We start from the raw sequence: 8,294 nt of genomic DNA, 5'->3' as shown, positions 1-8,294 counted from the left end.
TCTTCCCAGCACTGCAGTGGCCCACCCACCACCACCCCGCCCCGGGTGGACTCCGGCACACTGCAGTGACTCTCCCTCATCACCGCAGCGGAAACCATTTAGGCCTCGCCCCCCACAAGAAGCAAATACGTGTTGGTTATTGCAGAAACCTCCCCTTTCGCTGCATGTGCCTTAGTTTTGTGTGCTCACCGAAGCGATTGCCCTCAGTCGAGTCTCCCCATCACTGCGGCGACGTCCCCACCCGGAAGCAGCCTGGCCTGCCTTCACTGCAGTGTTGTTATACCCTTCCTTTTCTGGGAGTGGGGAGGATGCGCAGGATGGCTTGCTTGCTCAAGGGCCTCCAGAGTAAAGCTTTCCCAAGGGTGCGGGCTGCTCTGTCACAGCGTGGTCCCCGCCCCCCATCCATCAGCACAGCACCTGAGGGGGGAGCATTCTTGCTGCGGGGAGGGGGCGGGACAGGTCCCTTGCAATTGGCAGGATTTTCGCTTCTTTCTCACTGCAAAACATTAGGAAGATCTGTAAATTCTCCCCTAGGACCTTGAGGGAAGAGTCTGGGAACCCCGGGGGAAGTGAGAGGAGGTGAGTATGTTTGGGGTCACCCTTACAAGCACTCCTAAAGATGCCCTATTCCAATTCTGCAAAAAGAAGTTAAGGAGTGCTGTAGGCGTGGGGGGGGGGGGGCAGCCAGAGCTGTGAGATTGAGGTAAGAGAGTTTTTGTTTGTTTTACATATAGACGTCCAATAACTCACACCATTTGTTAAAAATACTATTTAGAGCCATGCGGTGGTAGTGCAAGAGAACTACACAGAGTTGAAAAAAAAGCAAAACAAACAAATACAAACACAAAATTAGGGATGGCTCAGTGGGTAAGGGTAAAAGTGCTTTGCTGGCAAACCTGGTAACCTGAGCTTAATTCCTGGGATCCACGCGGTGGAAAGAGAGTATTGACTCCCACAGGTGCACGAAAGCTTTATCTTCGTGTTTACATGTAAATGACGTGCACGCCTGCCTAAAGACACCGGAAGAGAACATCAAATGCCTTGGAACTGGAATTTGGGTGGTTGTCAGCTACAGTGGGGGTGCTGGGAACCCTGGTTCTTTGCAAGAGCAAGTGCTTTTAACCCCTTAGCCACCTCTCCGGTGCCGAATAGATGTAATTTAAAAAAATGTTTTAAATACTATTTGGGGGAGGCAAAGAGAAGGATCATGACTTTGAAACCAACCTGGCCTGTTATCTTTTGGTTTTTGTTTTGTTTTGATTTTGGGCTTCCCCCCGCCCCAAGTCAGGGTTTCTCTGTGTAGCCCTGGAAGGTCTGGAACTCACTTTGTAGACCAGGCTGGCCCTGAACTCACAGAGATCTGCCTGCTTCTCCTGAGACTTTACCTTAAAAATAAAATAAAATAAATAAGACCCTAACTTTTCCTCTATTGAACTGCTTTTGTATCTGTCAACAATAAGTGGGCTTGTAAGATCGTGGCTCAGTGGGTAAAGGCATTTACCAAACCCAACAATCTGAGAACTGTCTCCAGAACCTACATGGAAGAAGAATAAGAATGTGCATGATGGCATTATGTGCCCCTCCCCCGAAATATGGTCCCAAAATAAATAAAGTTACAATGTAACTTTAAAATTTTTAAATTAAAAACTTTTTTTAAAAACTTTAATTAAAAACTTTTAAATAAGCCATCCGGTTATGCTTGTCTGAGGGTAGTTCTTTTTTTTTTTAAAGATTTATTTATTTATTGTAAGCACACTGTAGCTGTCTTCAGACACCCCAGAAGAGGGCCCCAGATCTCATTACGGATGGTTGTGAGCCACAGTGTGGTTGCTGGGATTTGAACTCAGGACCTTCGGAAGAGTAGTCAGTGCTCTTAACTGTTGAGCCATCTCTTCAGCTCTAGCTGTCCTGGAACTTACTCTGTAGACCAGGTTGGCCTCAAACTCAAAAATCCGCCTGCATCTGCCTCCCAAGTGCATATCACAGTTTTGATATGGGCAAATATTTAAGGTAGATAAGGCAAGAAATTGTATAAAAGGATTCCTCTATTCTTGTTTTTCAAAAATAATTTGAATTATTTTAGTTCTTTTGCCTTTCCATATAAATTGTAGAATAATCTTGCATATATGTACTTTGGGGGGGTGGCTTAATTTTTCTATATAGGGTCTCTCTATGTAGCCTTAGCTGTTCTAGAACTCTAGATGTAAACCAGGCTGGCCTTAAACTCACAGAGATCTGTAGAGAGAATCTCTTGTGCACTGTGTGAGCCCAGCACCTGTCAATAAAGAGCTGATGGCCTATTAGCAAGAGGTAGGAAATAGAAGGTGGGAATTCTGGTAGAGACCGGAATTTTGCTCTGGGCTGGGAGGAGACAGACTCATGAAACTGAAGAGAGGTAAATAGCCATATGGTAGACACAGACTAGGATAAATGGGATATTTGTTATTAGCTAGTTGGGGAACAAGTCCAAGCTTATGACCTAGGCATTTATTCATAAATAATTAAGTCTCAGAGTCTTTATTCTGGGAACAAAAAGCTCCTGGTTACAGAGATCCACCTGCATGTGCCTCCTATGTACTGGGCTTAAGGATATGAACCACTGTTCCGGACAAGGTTTCAGTTTTTCTTTCTTTCTTTTTTTTTTATTTATTGTTATATGTAAGTACAATGTAGCTGTCTTCAGATGCACCAGAAGTGGGGGTTAGATCTCATTACAGATGGTTTTGAGCCACCATGTGGTTGCTGGGATTTGAATTTCAGGACCTTCAGAAGAACAGTCGGTGCTCTTACCTGCTGAGCCATTTCACCAGCCCAAGGTTTCAGTTTTTTGAGACAGTTTTGATAGTGTAGTACAAACTATCTGCACACTCACAGCAGTCCCTCTCTGCCTCAGCATGCACCGCAGCTGGCTCAGCTAATCTTTCTGTTTGCAGGAGACAGTCTCTCTATGTAGCCCTGGCTGTCCCAGCTCTCGCTCTGTAGACCAAGCTGGTTTCAAACTCAGAGATCCACCTGCCTCTGCTTCCTAAGTGCTGGGGTTGAAGGTGGCTGCCACCATGCCAGGCCAAGGCTAATCTTATCTATAAAAAAACTCTTGCTGGAGTTGGTGGGAATGTTCAGGTCGGACATTGAGCAGATGTGGCTTCAAAAAAGAAGAGTTCTTAGACTTGTGGCAGAGATTGTGTGCTCTGGCGTTTCGAGGTCTCCAGGCTCAGCACAGATTGTGGAGTTTCTCAGTGGTGCAGATCAGATTTACCATCACAAATTTACCAAGTCAAGAATTCCAGATGGGGGCTGGGGAGGGGGTGAGGGACTGTGAGATGGCTCAGTGTGTAAAGACAATTGCCACTCAAGTCTGGTGACCTGAGGTTTATCCTTAAAACCCACATAAAGAGAAGAGAACTGGGCTGGTGAGATGGCTCAGCGGGGAAGAGCACAGACTGCTCTTCGGAAGGTCATGAGTTCAAGTCCCAGCAACCACATGGTGGCTCACAACCACCTGTAATGAGATCTGATGCCCTCTTCTGGTGTGTCTGAAGACAGCTACAGTGTACTTACATATAATAAATAAATAAATCTTTAAAAAAAAAAAAGAGAGAAGAGAATTGACTCCACAAAGCTGTCCTCTGACTCCCACATGTGCACTATGGTGCATGCATGTGAGCATACATACACACACACATACAGAAACACACACATCACATGCACTATTTAAAAAATGATAATTTCAGATAGGGGCAGGAGATCATTTAAGAAAATAGTAGTAGTGATGTATTATTTTGAAATATACAGTTAATATGTTTGGAGTTATTTAAAATTTATATTGAGAAAAACTTATGTATTTTCAGTATTGCTGTAGACAAGCAAGCATCTACATAACACTGTTAAATTGATTGTTGTTTTATATCTAACAACTTTTATAATACTCATTTTTTTTTTGAGACAGGGTTTCTCTGTGTAGCCCTGGCTGTCCTGGAACTCACTCTGTAGACCAGGCTGGCCTCGAACTCAGAAATCTGCCTGCCTCTGCCTCCCAAGTGTTGGGATTAAAGGCGTGCGCCACCACTGCCTGGCTATATAATACTCATTTTTATTGTTGTAATATTTTATAAATGTTAAGGAATATGACAAAAAAAAGATATTGTAGGTATTGAAAAGGGGGTCTCTGGGAGAGTTGGGGTACAAAAGGGAAACAAGAATATGATTTAATTCTATTTACTTAAAATATGTTTTTAAATGTTAACAAATTCAGATAAATTGAAATCATGTAACTTTTTTCATCATAATGCAATAAAAGTTAAAAAAAAAAAAAGATAGGGGCAGGAGAGATGGCTCAGTGGCTATCAGTGCTTGCTACTTTTTCAGAGGATCTGAGTTCGATTCCAGCACCCACATCAAGCTGCTCACAACCACCTGTACCTCCTGTTCCAGAAAATCAGTCACCCTTCTCTAACCTCCACTGACACAGTGCACAGACACATAGATAAAAAGTACATAAGTATAAAGTCACCCTTCTCTGACCTCCAACTGACACCAGTGCACAGACACACATACACATAGATAAAAAAGTACATAAATATAAAAAAATTAAACTTAAAACAAGATTTTAAGTTTTATAGATTATGTCTGTCTGTACAGGTGAATGCAGAGACCAGAGACATGGTCCTTCTGCAGCAGGAGGCACAGGTAGTTTGTGAGCTGCCTGGTATGGGTGCTGAGAATCAAGCTCAGGTCCTTTGGAAGAGTAATAGGAGCTCTTTTTCAACTACTGACCCATCTCTCTAGGCCTAACTTTAAAAATTTATTTTACTTTATGTGTATAGATGTTTTGCCTGAATATATATGTTTGTGCATCACTTACATGCCTGATGCCTAAGGAGGCCAAAAGAAGGGATCAGATCCTCTAGAACTGAAGTTACAGACAGTTGTGAGCTACCATGTGAATGCTGGGACTTAAATCCCAGTCCTCTGAAAGAACAACTACTTTTAACTGCTCATCATCACTCCAGCCTTAAAAGATTTAAAAAAAAAAAAAATTACAAGGGAGCAAGAGAGATGGCTCAGAGGTTAAGAGCACTGACTCCTCTTCCAGAGGTTCTGAGTTCAAGCAACCACATGATGGTTCACAACCATCTTTAATGGGATCTGATGCCCTCTTCTGGTGTGTGTGGAGACAGCAACAGTGTACTACTCATGTACATGAAATAAATAATTCTAAAAAAAAATTACAGCTGGGTGTGGGGGTGCACACCTTTAATCCCAGCACTTGGGAGGCAGAGGCAGGTGGATCTCTGTGAGTTCAGCCTGCTCTACAGAGTTTCAGGACAGCTAAAGCTACAGAGTGAGATTTTGCCCTGACTACCTTTCTTCCCTCTCTCCAAAGGTGCTTGGACTAGAGAAAGCAAATGCCTCTCAAATTCACATTCCCTCAGCAAATGAAAAACTGAACGTGATTAGATACTTGGTAAGAGTCCAGCCCCTGGGATGGCTCAGCAGGTAAAGACACTTGCTACCTACCAAGCCTGAGTTCCATGTCCTAGATCCACACAAACCATCAGATTCCTGCAAGTTGTCCCCGGACTTCTGTGCACATACCATGCCATGTGCACACCCACATCCACGAAGTAAATAAATGTAATGAAAATAATTTCAAGAACACAGCCCCTGAAGCCGCCAGACAGATTTTTACCAGAAGAAAACATCTCTACTGTACACTCAGGAACACTTCAGAGTTAGTTGTACAATGTCAGCTGAAGCCTGTGAAGCTGGTCACAGAGCTTGATGACACCGCTTCAGATTGCAAAATGCAAGGCATTTTTATTCAAAAGTGTTTGCATTAAAATATACTTTGGTTTGTTTCTAAAGATTTATTTGTATGTGTATGAGTTTTGTTCGCATGTAGGTCGGTGCGTCTGTGCAGACGTGGTGCCATGAATCAAAAGAGGGCACTGGGTTATCAGGAACTGGAGTTACAGATGGCTGCCATGTGGGAGCTGGGAACTGAGCCTAGGTCCTCTGGAAGAGCCACATAATTACAAACTCATTTTTCCAGCATGTAGGATATCTTTTAAACCTTGGGGAGTGGGGAGTTGCTGAGACTCTGGAGATTGCACTAGACCTGATATTAATTCCGGAATAATTGGCACTATTACTATGTTTTGAGATGGGGCCTTGCTATGATGCCCAGTCTAATGTCTAAGTTGGTAGAAGTGGTCTCCTTGCCAAATGTCCCAAGTACCCAACACTGCAGATATCATGATCAGGTATTGTCTTGAATCTAATTTACAGTCACAGTATACTTCTCTTTTTCTTTCTTTTTTCTTAAGATTTATTTATTTATTTTATGCATATGAGTACACACTGTAGCTGTACAGGTGGTTGTGAGCCTTCATGTTTGTTGGGAGTTGAATGTTTTTAGGACCCCTGCTTGTTCCAGTCAGCCCTGCTCGCTTAGTCCCTGCTCACTCCTGCCCAAAGACTTATTATTATAAAAGCACACTGTAGCTGTCTTCAGATGAGCCAGAAGAGGGTGTCAGATCTCATTACGGTGGTTGTGAGTCACCATATGGTTGCTGGGATTTGAACTCAGAACTTTAGGAAGAACAGTCAGTGCTCTTACCCGCTGGGCCATCTTGCCAGCCCCATAGTATACGTCTCAGTTTAATTAGATTTACTTTACTTTTTGGTAGTGAGTATCAAACTTAGGATTTCACCAGTGCTCAGCAAGTTTTCTCCCACAGAGCTACATGCCAGGCCTTGTTTGTTTGCTTGTTTTTGGTTTTTTTGGTTTTTTTACTTCCATGGAAGTTTTTTTCTTTTATCCGATATTTTCTTTATTTACATGTCATATTTCCCAGTTTCCCCTCAAAAAAAAAACCAAAAAAACCCAACAGAAACAAACCCCTGTCTCCCCCCTCCCCGCTTGCCACCCCACCCTCTCCTGCTTACTGGCCCTAGCATTCCCCTACACTGGGGCACAGAACCTTCACAGGGCCTCTTGTTTGTTTTTGAGACAAGGTCTTTCTCTGTAGTCCCAGCCTGGCCCCAAACTTGATCCTCCTGCCTCAGCCTCCCTAATGCCAGTATAGGAATATGCCATTACATATGTTTATTTGAATTTTTTTAACTGTTTCAAAAATGTACATGTTTCAGAAAGGGAATTTGATTGAGACTTGAGAGAGGGATCACAAAACATGTGTGTGGTAGTTTGAATGAGAATGTCTCCTATAGGCTCAGGCATTTCATCACTTGGTCCAGGGAGTGGCATTAGGAGGTGTGGCCTTGTTGGAGGAAGCGTGTCACTGTGGGAGTGGGCTTTGAGACTCTTCCCCTAGCTGCCTGGAAGCCAGTCTGCCCCTGGCTTCCTTTGAATGAAGATGTAGAACTGTCAGTTCCTCCAGTACCGTATGTCTGCCTGCAGGCTCCCATGCTTCCTGCTATGATCATAATGGACTGAACCTCTGAAAGCCAGCCTCAATTAAATATCTGCTTTATAAGAGTTGCCTTGTGAGGCTGGAGAGATGGCTCGGTGGTTAAGAGCACTGACTGCTCTTCCAGAGATCTTGAGTTCAATTCCCAGCACCCACATGGTGGCTCACAACCATCTGTAAAGAGATCTGATGCCCTCTTCTGGTGCGTCTGAAGATGGCTACAGTGTTAAGTAATTCTTTAAAAAAAAAAAAAAAAAAGAGTTGCCTTGCTCATGGTGTCTCTTGACAGCAATGAAAACCCAAGCTGGCCACGGGGAGGTGCAATCAGACCTAAAAGAGGAGGGCATTAGGAAGGCTTTGAGAACTTATTACTCATGCCAGCCTCAATTAAATATCTGCTTTATAAGAGTTGCCTTGTGGGGCTGGAGAGATGGCTCGGTGGTTAAGAGCACTGACTGCTCTTCCAGATCTTGAGATCATGGCTTTTTTTTTTTTTTAAAGATTTATTTATTTTACGTATATGAGTACACTGTAGCTGTACAGATGTTTTTGAGTCATCATGTGGTTGCTGGGAGTTGAACTCAGGACCTCTGCTCGCTCTGTCCCAAAAATTTATTTATTATTATATGTAAGTACACTGTAGCTGTCTTTAGACACACCAGAAGTGGGTGTCAAATCTCATTAAGAATAATTGTGAGCTACCATGTGGTTGCTGGGATTTGAACTAAGGACCTTCAGAAGAGCAGTCAGTTCTCTTAACCGCTGAGCCATCTCTCCAGCCCATCCATGTTACTTTCATTCCCCCCTCCCTGCTTCATCCTTGCAGCTGGAGATGTGGTCCCTCAGCTTCTTGCTCTTGCAGCC

General features: G+C 43.4%; 1 long non-coding RNA gene across 1 annotated transcript in view; it reads left to right on the top strand.

The window, feature by feature from the left end:
* LOC116085726 overlaps nt 1–5,866 on the top strand; it is a 6,050-nt gene extending 184 nt beyond the window's left edge. The window contains exons 2-3 of the long non-coding RNA XR_004116695.1: nt 535–579; nt 5,384–5,866. This is a non-coding gene — a long non-coding RNA (uncharacterized LOC116085726). The remainder of the gene's footprint in view (nt 1–534; nt 580–5,383) is intronic.
* The last annotated feature ends 2,428 nt before the right edge of the window (nt 5,867–8,294 follow it).

This window comes from Mastomys coucha, unplaced genomic scaffold (assembly GCF_008632895.1).
Source record: "Mastomys coucha isolate ucsf_1 unplaced genomic scaffold, UCSF_Mcou_1 pScaffold12, whole genome shotgun sequence".
In the NCBI taxonomy this organism is placed as follows: domain Eukaryota; kingdom Metazoa; phylum Chordata; class Mammalia; order Rodentia; family Muridae; genus Mastomys; species Mastomys coucha.
The sequence above is the reverse complement of the archived record's forward strand: the minus strand, read 5'-3'. Positions and strand labels throughout refer to the sequence as shown.